This window comes from Podarcis gaigeae (genome assembly GCF_964106915.1).
Source record: "Podarcis gaigeae genome assembly, chromosome: 1".
In the NCBI taxonomy this organism is placed as follows: Eukaryota; Metazoa; Chordata; class Lepidosauria; order Squamata; family Lacertidae; genus Podarcis; species Podarcis gaigeae.
The window spans coordinates 134161287-134175138 of record NC_139678.1 but is presented as its reverse complement, the minus strand read 5'-3'; positions in this window follow the sequence as shown (position 1 = coordinate 134175138).

Sequence of the window (13852 nt, the reverse complement as noted above, 5' to 3'; positions counted from 1 at the left end):
ATCAAACTTCTCCATTCTGAAGGAAATTAGCCCTGAGTGCTCACTGGAAGGACAGATCCTGAAGCTGAGGCTCCAAGACTTTGGCCACCTCATGAGAAGAGAAGACTTCCTGGAAAAGACCCTGATCTTGGGAAAGATGGAGGGCACAAGGAGAAGGGGACGACAGAGGACGAGATGGTTGGACAGTGTTCTTGAAGCTACCAGCATATGTTTGACCAAACTGTGGGAGGCAGTGTAAAACAGGAGTGCCTGGCGTGCTCTGGTCCATGGAGGTCACAAAGAGGCGGACACGACTAAACGACTAAACAACAACAACATAGTTAAATGGCCTATGGTTTGCTAGGAATGAGCTAGTGTGCTGGTGGCACAGCACTGCTCCCATTGCACTTGCCCCCTCCTTCCTGCACCAGGAGGAAACAAACCAGATGCTGGCTTAGCCTGAAGTGTGATTTCTCTTCAAACAAACCAGGAGGACAAGCCATAAAACAGGGCGTTTGTAGTATTTTGTTTCTGAGCTCTGGTCAAGCAGAAAACTCACCCAGCCCTCTAACTATCCTCATCTCTACTGCCTGCTCTCTGATGGGCACTTTCCTGGGCACAGGCACCAGCTCTATGGGGCCCTAGTCCCTTCGCCCCCTAATAAAATATTTAGGGAGACTGGGTTCCACAATATTTTCTGCAAGTTGTTACTGCCCTTCCTCCCTTGGGCAGCCAAGACACACACCCCAGGCAGGGTGGGGTGGGGGATGGAAGGGGAGACCTGCGCCCAGTGGTGTGTAGTGGAGGAAAGCACATTCTGCAGAAGTGTGGGAAGGGGAGAGAATCGGGATTCAATATGACCTTAACAGAACTGGGCCCAAACTAACAAAATGTATTTCTATAGGGATAAATGTAAGGTTCTGCGCTTAGGCAGGAAGAGCCACCTGCACCAATATAAGATAGGGGATACCAGGCTTGTGAAAAGGATCTAGGGCAGGGGTCAGCAAACTTTTTCAGCAGGGGGCCGGTCCACTGTCCCTCAGACTTTGTGGGGGGCCGGAGTTTTTTTTTGGGGGGGTGAACGAATTTATATTATAGAATTATACACATTCTACTCATGTAAAAACACCAGGTAGGCCCCACAAATAATCCAGAGATGCATTTTAAATAAAAGCATACATTCTACTCATGGAAAAACACGCTGATTCGTGGACCATCCTCGGGCCGGATTGAGAAGGCGATTGGGCCAGATCTGGCCCCCGGGCCTTAGGTTGCCTACCCATGATCTAGGGGTCTTAGTAGACCACAACCTTAACATGAGACAACAGACTTCCAGTGCTTCCTGCCTTAATGGGCGCAGCTCCCACATTAGTGGAGATCGTTAGCGAAGATAAACAAGGATGATTTGAGGGTAGTTGTCCTTCCAAGTTCCCCCCAGGGCCCGGGGGAGTGAGCTTCATCCACAGATCATCTTGATACCTGGAATGCATGAGGCAGGAAGACACTGGGTGCCAAAGCACTTCGCCTATCAGTAACCCCCCAATGCAGCCATTAAGATGCAGAGGCTCTTCTGTTTATTAGGATGAAACTGGCTCTAATTTACAGACGTGTGCAGGGTGGATGGGACAAGATTATAAACTGCCAAGTGAATCAGCTACTGAGTTGCAACGTTTTGAACTGGAAAGATGATTTCCTTCATAGAAAAATACTGTATGTGAGCAGGGAGAGGAGCCTTTGCCCTTTCTTTATATATCCCATGTTTGCTACTTAAATGATTCGGCAAACCTCCCCCTGAGTGCCAACAAACTGCTAAAAAGCAAGAGGAGAAAAAGAGAACAAGATTATATTTATGGATTAATATGAAAATAGAACTGTGTGAGAACATTGAAATGATTTAAAGCACTGAACTTCCACTTATCACAATTTGGACTATGGGCTTAGAAGATTGGCCATAGCTCTGGCAGGACACTGGATGGTTAGTGATTTAAAGGTTGGAGAAGGAGAAACTGGAGAATAGCCGGGAGCTATGGCAGGGACACCAGATTACTTCTTAGGTAAAAAGGTAAAGGTACCCCTGCCCGTACGGGCCAGTCTTGCCAGACTCTGGGGTTGGTGCGCCCATCTCACTCAAGAGGCCGGGGGCCAGCGCTGTCCGGAGACACTTCCGGGTCACGTGGCCAGCGTGACATCGCTGCTCTGGCCAGAGCCAGAGCCAGAGCCGCACACGGAAACGCCGTTTACCTTCCCGCTAGTAAGCGGTCCCTATTTATCTACTTGCACCCAGGGGTGCTTTCGAACTGCTAGGTTGGCAGGCGCTGGGACCGAGCGACGGGAGCGCACCCCGCCGCAGGGATTCGAACCGCCGACCTTTCGATCGGCAAGCCCTAGGCGCTGAGGCTTTTACCCACAGCGCCACCTGCGTCCCCAGATTACTTCTTATCTATACTCAAACAAACCAAGATGGCGTGTGATGCAGCTGAAATCAAATGGAAACAGAGGAAGAGAAAGAGTGAAAAAGCAGGAGTAGAGAAGCTGCATAGGACATGAGCAGAACAGGAAAACTGAAGAAACAAAAGGGGGGGACTTCTCACACACAGGGAATTTACAGGATATAGAACTCCTTGTGTGGAAATTTTTTTTATTAAATGTGTTAATACAAATGGAAGTCAAGAACTCTGCAGCTATTGATAAGAGACTAAGATCATGACTGAATGTAATTGGATTAATCAAGATTTTGGAAGCAGAAAGAAATAAGAACTTTGCACCCCAAAACCCAGCACACGGGAAATCACACAAATTGTATAATTGACTTTATAACTGATATCTATTTGGGTATGAATTATAATTTGATATTAATAAAATGTGGCTGTTATTGGATTTTAGCAATTGAAAATTAATAAAAAATATTTAAAAATAACATGAGACAACAGTGTGGTGCAGCAGCAAAAAAAGCTAATGCTATTTTCAGCTGCATTGACAGAAGTATAGAGTCCCAATCAAGGGAAGTAATAGCACCACTCTATTCTGCCTTGGTCAGACCACACCTGAAATACTTTGACCAATTCTGGGCACTATGATTTAAGAAGGATGTCGACAAGCTGGAACATGTGCAGAGGACGGCAACCTAGATGATCAAAGGTTTGGGAAACGGTTGAAGTATCTGGGTATGTTTGGCCTGGGAAAGACGAGACTGAGGGGAGATACAATAGCCATCTCCAAATATCTAAAGGGTAAGATGATGGAAACTTATGTTCTCCTGCACAGGGGAGTAAGAACTGAACCAATGGATTCAAGTTAAAAGAAAGGAGATTCCAACTAAACTTCAGGAATAAGGTGCTGACAGTAAGTGTTGTTTGACAGTGGAAAAGACTCCCTTGGGAAGTTGTGGACTCTGCTTCACTGGAAGTTTTTAAGCAAGGGTTTGATGGCCCTCTGTCTTGGACGCATCAGTTGAGATTCCTGCACTGCAGGGGATTGGACTTGATGACTCTTGGAGTCCCTCCCAACTCTACAATTCTGTGATTCTGTGATTCATACTACAGTCCAGCAGTTTATGCATATTCTTTTAGTTATGAAGTGCACTTTGGTTGATCATGAAGATGGTTGTTGCCTTCAGATGCCTTGATATTGTCGTGGTTCAGGCTTCATGAGAGGGAGCTGCTGTGTTGCGTAGAAACAATGGCCTGAGAATGAGTGCATGAATATTAATAAAATTAATATGGGAAAGAAACAGCATGAGGACAAACTTGCAATAAAAACAAACTAACCCTGAGCCAATGTTTGCATTGTTCCACCTTCTCCCCTTGGGGGCAGGGAGGCTGTCCCCCCATGTGCTGCCAAGAAACAGAGCAGCCATAAAATTGCTGATATTCTTTTCAGTTCCCCTTTCAAATAGGCAGCTTTTGCCCCTGCTTCCCTCTCACAAAGCAGGAAATGTTTCAGGTTAAATTAGCGTGGAAGCCTGAAAGCCTGGAATAGGAATCATTCTCTTTGCTGGGCTCTGAAGGGAGAGAGGAGGGGGAAGTCTTCAGGCAGGATTTGGGAAGGACATCCCTTGCCAGCCCTTTCCACAAAGACAGGCACATTTTCCCATCCCATATTCTGCTTTAGTGCTTATGAGATTTATCCACAGCCTTGCTATGCCAATTCAGGAAAAGCAAACGAACTGGTTTAGTTGTATGTGAGTACAACATGACGTTTTTCAGATGTCTGCTTTGCAGAATATCATACTTGATTGTTGGCATTATTTAACTGTAATTTCAATAATGCATTGTTTAGAGCACCTGTAGGGAAGTTTTTTGAGGTGTTTACTTTACCCAGGCTGGTGGTGGCCTCCTGCTGCCACTTCATTCTACTTAGTCACTTTGCTGCTTTCTTCCTATGCTTTTCTAGCTGAACTTTTCAACTGAGGGAGAAATTAGCAGTCAGCAATAGTTGGACTTAGCTGAATGCAGCTTCTGGGAGCTCTGGACCAAGAGCTTGCAAAAAGGACTTGCAAACTGGGGAGTTTGTGAGGGGGTTTAGCAGGGGAATTTAGCAGCACAAAGTGCTGTCTCAATGGTGTGCATAGGACTATGGGAGTTTCTTAAGGGTGAAATATTGAAGGCCCAAATGCATACAATTCCAACAAGAAAGAAAAATGGGGGCATCTAAGGAAACCAGTGTGGCTGCAGATGAGCTGAGATTTAAGAAGGGCATGTATATGAAATGGAAGAAAGGGGAAATCACAAAGGAGGAGTACACACAGGTAACCAACAATTGCAGGGGGGGAAGTCAAGCTGGCTAAAGCTCAGAATGAGCTTTGTCTTGCAAGAGAGATTAAGAATAACAACAAAGGTTTCTTTGGCTATGTTTGAAACAAGAGAAAGATCAAGCAATTGCTATTGGGTGACAAAGAGGAGGCAAAATTGCTCAACACCTACTTTGCAGCCCAATAAAGGAAAAGGGGTGGTAAGGGAACACCTAGCTACTTTAAATGAATTCCTATCTCCAGGGCCTGATAAGTCACTTCCAGGCCTGCCCCAGGAGGTGGGGTTGCGGGCTTCACGCCCACCCCACGTGAGCGGGGGCTGGCTCCAGCCCCCGCGAGAGCAGGGGAATCCCTGTCGGGCTTGCCCCTCCAGCCGCCAATCAGCTGGTCGGCTGGGGGGCGTGGCTTGCCCTATTTAGGGCCGGCGCGGAGGGGGCTCGCCCTCTTTTCGCCGGCTCGCCCTTACGTTTTCCCACCCTCCCTCCCTTTAAGTAGGTTAGGCTTAGGCAGGCCTTTGACATTGCTATGGACTTTGGTCTGTCGCCGCAAGGGACATGGTAGGAATTTTTCCCAATTGGCAATTTCGGGCCTTTTGGTTTTTCGCCTACCTCGTAGCAACTCATCACAACTTCTCGGCATTGGCGGTAGGCATTGGTAAGAAGGGGTTAAGTCGATGTGTGTGGGGGGAGGAACGCCATCACCTCCCCCCAGCGAGCGAAGGGTGGTCCGTTAAAGGACCCCGGGGGGCGTGGCCCTGTCCGAAGCCTATGGAGGTGTGGGCCAAAGGCACGCCCCAGAGCGGTGACCCAGGGGAGCTCCTAGTCGACGTGCCTCGCGGGAGTCTCCCCCGATATAAGGTTAACCCTTCCCCGCGTCTCCAGCAAATGGGCTGGAGCCGGATAGTCGTTAGGACCAATGCCTATGCCAATGCCTCTCATTCCTGAATTCAATAAAGTTGTGGCCTAATTCACCCAATTTAACCCTACATTACGGTGTCTTGTGTCTTTATTTATCCTGGTGGGGGCGGGAACTCGCCACGCAAGCTACACCAAAGGGTACAAAAGGATCTTGTGGATGTAATCTCAGAGCCTCTGTCTATAATCTTTGAGAATTATCGGAGAACAGGAAACGTCACTGCAGACTGACGGTGGCAAATGTTGTCCCCATCTTTAAAAAAAGGGGGGGACCCAGGTAACTACCAACCAGTGAGCTTGACCTCAATATCAGGAAAGGTCCTAGAACAGATAATTCATCGGTCAGTCAGTGAGCACTTAGGAAAGGAAGCTGTGATTACCAAGATGGGTTTCTCAAAAAACAGGCCATGTCAGAAGAATCTCAATAGGGCAAATGTTGTCCCTATTTTCAAAAAGGGGGAAAGAGAGGACCCAATTAATTACCGCCCAGTCAGTCTGACATCAATACCAGGGAAGATTCTGGAGCAGATCATTAAGCAAACAGTCTGTGAGCACCTAGAAAGGAATGCTGTGATCACCAATAGTCAGCATGGATTTCTGAAAAATAAGTCATGTCAGACTAACCTGATCTCGTTTTTTGACAGAATTACAATCCTGGTAGATGAAGGGAACGCAGTGGATGTAGCCTACCTTGATTTCAGCAAGGCATTTGACAAGGTGCCCCATGATATTCTTGTAAAGAAGCTGGTAAAATGCGGTCTTGACTATGCTACCACTCAGTGGATTTGTAACTGGCTGACTGACCGAACCCAAAGGGTGCTCATCAATGGTTCCTCTTCATCCTGGAGAAGAGTGACTAGTGGAGTGCCACAGGGTTCTGTCTTGGGCCCGGTCTTATTCAACATCTTTATCAATGACTTGGATGATGGACTCAAGGGCATCCTGATGAAATTTGCAGATGACACCAAACTGGGAGGGGTGGCTAACACCCCAGAGGACAGGATCACACTTCAAAACGACCTTGACAGATTAGAGAACTGGGCCAAAACAAACAAGATGAATTTTAACAAGGAGAAATGTAAAGTATTGCACTTGGGCAAAAAAAATGAGAGGCACAAATACAAGATGGGTGACACCTGGCTTGAGAGCAGTACATGTGAAAAGGATCTAGGAGTCTTGGTTGACCACAAACTTGACATGAGCCAACAGTGTGACGCGGCAGCTAAAAAAGCCAATGCAATTCTGGGCTGCATCAATAGGAGTATAGCATCTAGATCAAGGGACGTAATAGTGCCACTGTATTCTGCTCTGGTCAGACCTCACCTGGAGTACTGTGTCCAGTTCTGGGCACCACAGTTCAAGAAGGACACTAACAAACTGGAACGTGTCCAGAGGAGGGCAACCAAAATGGTCAAAGGCCTGGAAACGATGCCTTATGAGGAACGGCTAAGGGAGCTGGGCATGTTTAGCCTGGAGAAGAGGAGGTTAAGGGGTGATATGATAGCCATGTTCAAATATATAAAAGGATGTCACATAGAGGAGGGAGAAAGGTTGTTTTCTGCTGCTCCAGAGAAGCGGACACGGAGCAATGGATCCAAACTACAAGAAAGAAGATTCCACCTAAACATTAGGAAGAACTTCCTGACAGTAAGAGCTTTAAGCAGAGGCTTGACAACCATATGTCAGGAGTGCTCTGATGGCGTTTTCTGCTTGGCGGGGGGTTGGACTCGATGGCCCTTGTGGTCTCTTCCAACTCTATGATTCTATGATTCATTTCTTTTTTTGATGGAGTTACAAGTTTGGTAAATCAGGGAAATGCTGCGAACATAGCGTATCTTGACTTCAGTAAGGCATTTGACAAAGTCCCCCGTGATACTCCTGTGAGGAAGCCGCTCTGGCAGGAAGGTAGAAAGAGTTTCTGTACGCTGCTCTAGTTTCGCCAGAAGCGGCTTAGTCATGCTGGCCACATGACCCTGAAAAACTGTCTGCGGAAGCAGACAAACGCTGGCTCCCTCAGCCTGTAAAGCGAGATGAGCGCCACAACCCCAGAGACGTTCGTGACTGGACTTAATTGTCAGGGGTCCCTTTACCTTTTAATACTATTCTAGGCTGCATGAACAGAAGTATAGTGTTCAGATTAAGGGAAGTAATAGTCCCACTCTATTCTGCCTTGGTCAGACCACATCTGGAATACTGTACCCAATTCTGGGCAATTTAAGAAGAATGTTGACAAGCTGAAACGTGTGCAGAGGAAGGTTACCAAGGTGATCAAGGGTCTGGAAGCCAAGCTTTATGAGGAATGCTTTTCTTTACACAGAGGAGTTGCCATATTGGGCAAAATTTCATTTTGCTTAAAGGAGTAGAGCAAAGGGGGAGGTGTGTGGTTTGAGGGAAGGGCCAGGAGATCAACTGATGGTCTTTGCCCAAGGACCCCCAGAAAGCCGGAGCAAGCCCTATGTGGGATAATAGCAGCCGGGGGGGGTAGTGGTGGTGAAGACTGGGGAAGTGGTGTGGAGATGAAAGAGTTAAACCACCCTTTTCTCAGCATTGCTCCTCTGCTCTGATTTAGGGGTCCCACAGTTGCTTTTATGTTAAATCTAAAACAACAGGAGATTTGCTGAGTGGCCTCCTGCGTCTTCTTGCTTCCTTTGGCCATCAGAGCCATATAGTATTTAGAAAACAAATCTAAAGTCTCTTCCACCCTGTCAACATTTTGTCCAGATGCTGCATTTAAATGTTCCATTCAGCAACCAAGCCCAGCACCAAACCTGTTTAGTTTTTTTGTTCTTTCAGCTGGAGAAAAAGGCAGGTGGGTAAGTAAAGGAGACACTCTCTTAAGCAAAGGGCAGCTGGGGAACAGTTACAGCAACCTGGGATAAGCAAATGCATTATAAAACACCCAATTCTCTAGTTAGTATAAAGGCCTATAAAACTCCAGCCCTGCTGCTGCACGTGATGTGGAGAGAGACCAGTGCTATTAAAAAACGAAAACACCTCTCCTCTCAGGCGGTTCAATTTGGCCCCCTTATCAGCACCATTTGAACTTTCCAAGACCTAGGTAAAGGTAAAGGTACCCCTGCCCGTACGGGCCAGTCTTGACAGACTCTGGGGTTGTGCGCCCATCTCACTTAAGAGGCCAGGGGCCAGTGCTGTCCAGAGACACTTCCGGGTCACGTGGCCAGTGTGACATCGCTTCTCTGGCGAGCCAGAGCCGCACACGGAAACGCCGTTTACCTTCCCGCTGGTAAGCGGTCCCTATTTATCTACTTGCACCCGGAGGTGCTTTCGAACTGCTAGGTTGGCAGGCGCTGGGACCGAGCAGCGGGAGCGCACCCCGCCGCAGGGATTCGAACCGCCGACCTTTCGATTGGCAAGTCCTAGGCACTGAGGCATTAACCCACAGCGCCACCTGCGTCCCATTTCCAAGACCTAACACCTCTATAAAAGAACAATTGCAGTTGCATTACACAGATTAATTCTTTGAAAAGGAAAGAACAGAGCTTTCCAAATTTTTCGTGTTGGTGACACACTTTTTAGGCGTGCATCATTTCATGACACAGTAATTCAGCTTTACTAGCAAACCGGCAGAGGACGAGATGGTTGGACAGTGTTCTCGAAGCTACCAGCATGAGTTTGACCAAGCTGCGGGAGGCAGTGGAAGACAGGAGGGCCTGGCGTGCTCTGGTCCAGGGGGTCACGAAGAGTCGGACATGACTAAACAACTAAACAACAGCAAAGCAAACCGGAGGTTAAACTAACTCCTTTCGAGCCCTGGGAGGAGTGTTTCTGTGACACATCTGCACACTGCAGCCAACACAACATACAAAGCTCTGGGAAATAACAGAATCCAAAAGATCTGCACCCAAAAGAAGGGAAAGCTGTGGTGGCCTGGCCTGGTCCAGGGAAGGCAGGAGAAGAGAGAGGGCACCAAGGCAGAAGCAGCTAGAGACATGCAATTTCTGGTAAGATATTAATTTAACAATTACCTTTTTATAGGGAGTTTTTTTAAATAGCAAATTTCCCAACTGCCCAAATTCTCCATCAGACACTCCACACTAAGAAGCAAACCAAATGAAGACAAAGCATGCTTTGCTCCTTGCTATTGTCCTGTATCAGTAGCCGTTTTCTCCACAGGAGCCAGTTGTTCTCATCTATTATACAAAAACTGGCAGGACAATCCCATGGCCCTCGCACCAATGTAAATGTCAGTTCAGTAACACTGGCACCAGTGAGGGCCCCAATGCATCCTGGAAGTTTTTTCCCCTCTTCCTGCTGCCTCGTCCAACTCATGCTGCCTAACCTGGTGCCTCTCAAAGCAGGGGGCTTCCACAGTTTTCGCCAATATGAGATTGGAGGCGTTCATTGTGAGTTCCTGCACCCCAGGCACCCCACCCCAATTGGCCGATCAAGTTCTAGCTTCCAAGGAAGAGGTTGTGTCACAGTTAAAAACATCTTGTATACTAATAAGTATTGGCACCTGGGCCAATTTGTGTTTGGCAGTCTAGTAAGCTAATGTTTGCTGGTGGCATTTATGATTATGTTATATTCATACAGTGGAACAGACTTCCTTGGGATTATTATTATTATTATTATTATTATTATTATTATTATTATTAATTTTATTTATACCCCTGGTTTCCCCAGCCACTCTCGGCACCTCCCAACAGAATATTAAAAACACAATGCAGCATTAAACCTTTAAAACTTCCCTAAACAGATGTCTTCTAAAAGTCAGATAGTTGTTTATTTCCTTCACATTTGATGGGAGGGTGTTCCATAGGGCGGGTGCCACTACTGAGAAGGCCCTCTGCCTGCTTCCCTGTAACTTCACTTCTCGCAATGAGGGAACCGCCAGAAGGCCCTCAGAGCTGGACCTCAGCCTCCGGGCAGAATGATGGGGGTGGAGACGCTCCTTCAGTTATACTGGACTGAGGCAGTTTAGGGCTTCAGAGGTCAGCACCAACACTTTGAAGTGCACTTGGAAACTTAGTAGAAGGTGGTGGACTCTCCTTCCTTGGAGGTTTTTAAGCAGAGGTTGGATGGCCATTTGTCATGGATGCTTGAATTCAGATTTCTGCATTGCTGGGCGTGGACTAGATGACCCTTGGGGTCCCTTCCATCTCTACAGTTCTATGATTCCATGTTGTAAGCCGCCTTAAGCATGGTTTGAACTGTGGAAAGGCGGCATACAAATCAAATGATGCATGTAAAAAGAGACTGAGATGTGGGTGGAGCATAGGTTGCGGCAACACACCTACTCTGGCAGCTTTTGCTCAGGGTTCAGATTTACTTTTTCATGTACACAAATGTGAGTCAGTAACTGTATATTACAACGTAAAATAATTGTTTCTTTTTGGAATACTTGCAATTAGATATAGATTACTCATTCAATTTATTTGAGTTTTATTTTTATGTGGTGGTAATCTGGCAACAAATAACACAAAAAAAGATTGCCCCTTCTCTTCCCGTGAACTGGAAAAATGGCAACTTAGCTGACATTACCCAACTCATACAAGTAGGCTGTTGGTTTGAGAAGGGTTCCCTCCCCATCATTTATTTGAGCACATTGGCCATCAGTGTTTTGTCAGAACTGATCCTCAGTGAGAAAATGATTTAGGAGTGCATTGAAGTTGAACTGAAATGGTTAGCTAGTTGTGGGAATGTGGCCATTGTTGCTTCAGGGAAATCTTTATTTGATGCGCATGAAGTTGAGCATCAGTGCTAGGAGAGGCTTCCAGAAGGCTTCCAATTTACTCCATCTGATGAGGAAGAGCTGTCAGTAACGTCTCAGGGCAGCACTCACAAGTCTTCCACTAATTGCCTTTGAAATGTAGCCTTACCTTTCACCTGGAATTCTAATTTATGGTCTGTATGGCATTAGCAAAGAAAATAAGAGATTTCCACCCTGGAAAAGGTGACAATTGACTGTCTGTTTCTGGGGGCTTTTCTCCACTAAAATAATTCCTCATTCTGTTGTAATGCAATAGTAACTTGCCAGACCTTCTAATGACTAGTGCTGTTTATTCCAAAAACAGTATGGCTTTTCCATTTATAATTCAAAAACCAGAGGGCACAACTTTCCTACGGTGCAATCACACCGCTTGATGTTGAGCCAGGTTCACAGGATGAAAATAAAAGCAACTGGGTCCCAAAGGAAACCAGTGGGGGGAGGGGGGAGCCTCTGCAAGCCGGCCAGAACCCATGAAAAGTTAAGTGGTGATGGTCACGGAGCAATAAGCTCCACTGCTCCAAGAATCTCAAACTGAAATAAGTTTCTGGCCCTCATGGTTCCCAAGATCTCTGGTAAAATGCTGTGGCAAAAGATTTTTGATGGTTGGAAACAAAAAGAGGCACATGCAGAAAAGCCCAGGTCCAGCAAAAACAAGGCCTGGATTACATGCCTAGTTAAAATAAGACTAGAGCTCAGCATTCACACACCCCTTGATACTGAATAAAGGGCATGTTATAACCTTTCTATTCTTTCAACAACCCTTTAGAATAAGCCAATTTTGGTGGTGGGGGGGTTGGTTTGCAAAGTTTATTATTATTATTTCATTTTATAATGTATGTAAACAGAGATAGCAATTTCATGAACAAGTTGCCTCCCCTCAACCATGACTTCCACCCAAGCAATACACAGGACAACATAGCTATTGGGTCAAATCAGGCCACAGCTTTATTGATGACAGATGCAATGGTCTTTGGAAAGGCATTGGGTACGGCCACATGACCTCCAGCCTGCCTGTTAGGGGTCAACCTGAGGCCAAGGGTTGCCGCCCTGAGGAGCACTATGGTCCCCGCTTGGGATTCTGGACAGAAGCAACTACTTCTGGATCCCCTTAGGACTGGAGAAGCAAAGGCTACAGTCTCCTCTCCACCAAAGACCAGGTCCAGCAATGATCAACAATGAGATCCCACAAGCAACCAAGGGAGGAGCTGGGCACCAGCAGTGTTCCTGAGGTGGACTGAAGTGAGGGATGAGTGCCTAATCCAAGCTGCCCCAGGGATGGAGCCAGCGAAGAGGCTTGCCTGCCATTGGCCAGTCAGCCAGCAGCCTTTGATCCACTTCCCAGATCAGCACAAAGCCCACTTGTGCTGGGCCTGGGGGAAATCCCCATCCCTTGCCAGCTCATGGTGGGGAGAGAGGCCCTGCCATGCAATGCTGCCTGGCCAGTAAAGGTAAGCATGATGATAAAGACAAAAATGGAAACCAAAACTATAAAATAGGCATGCAGAATGAATAGTTGCACATGACTTAAAATGAAGTCCAAGTAGAGACTATCAGATCATCAAGTATAATTCTAGATTTGCCCAGCTTTTGACGAGGGTTGACTTGAAAATGAAGGTTTTGCTGTATATGTCATAAAGTAATGCCAAATCATATTAAAACTGTCTGGAGGTTCTAGTCCTTGCTGAAATCTCAAATTATACATTATTTTCTCCATTACAGCTATATTCCAGAGTGAGTGGTACCAAGCGTTCAGTGTAAGATTTTGGGCTGTTTTGCATTGAGTTGCACTTCCAGTTTGTGCTGCCTATATCATATAGAAGACCAATTCTATTGGTATCATAAAAAATGTCCAGTAACATTAATTTTGGACAACAAACAATAGTTTCCTTAGTAGTATTTCACTCCCTTCAAGTGTCCCAGTTTTCCTGGTTTCTCAATTGATCCTGGAATGTCCTGCTTCTCCCTTTTCCTCGCCTCCATGTCTCAGAGAACAATTAAAAGTGGGGGTGGGGGTGGTAGCTGCAAAAAACAGAGTCCTGTTTATACCGAAAAGAAGATTGTTGCACCAATTGAAGGAAAAGGTGAAGCTAGCAAGCAAAGCCCTTCCTATAATTTTGAAAGAAAAGTTCACCAATCCACTTTAAATTATTTATTTGCAATGCTTTCACAATCAGCCACTTTTAGGAAACACAGGGAGCCTTGATTTCTTTATTGTAAGTTGAGCCTTCCACTGTCTACTCACAAGTAAGTCCCGCTATATTCAATGGCGCTGAAACCATTCAATGGCTGCCCCACACTGCAATCCAAAGTGTGTTTACTCAGAACTAAGTCCCACTGAGTTCAATAGGATTTACTGTCTGGTGTGTTCCTGATCATTTTCATGGTTACTACTGTTACTACTACTACTACTAACAACAACCACCAGTTCCCACCTTTATCCATGTCAGGGACTCAAGGCAGTTTATTTCATTGTTGTAC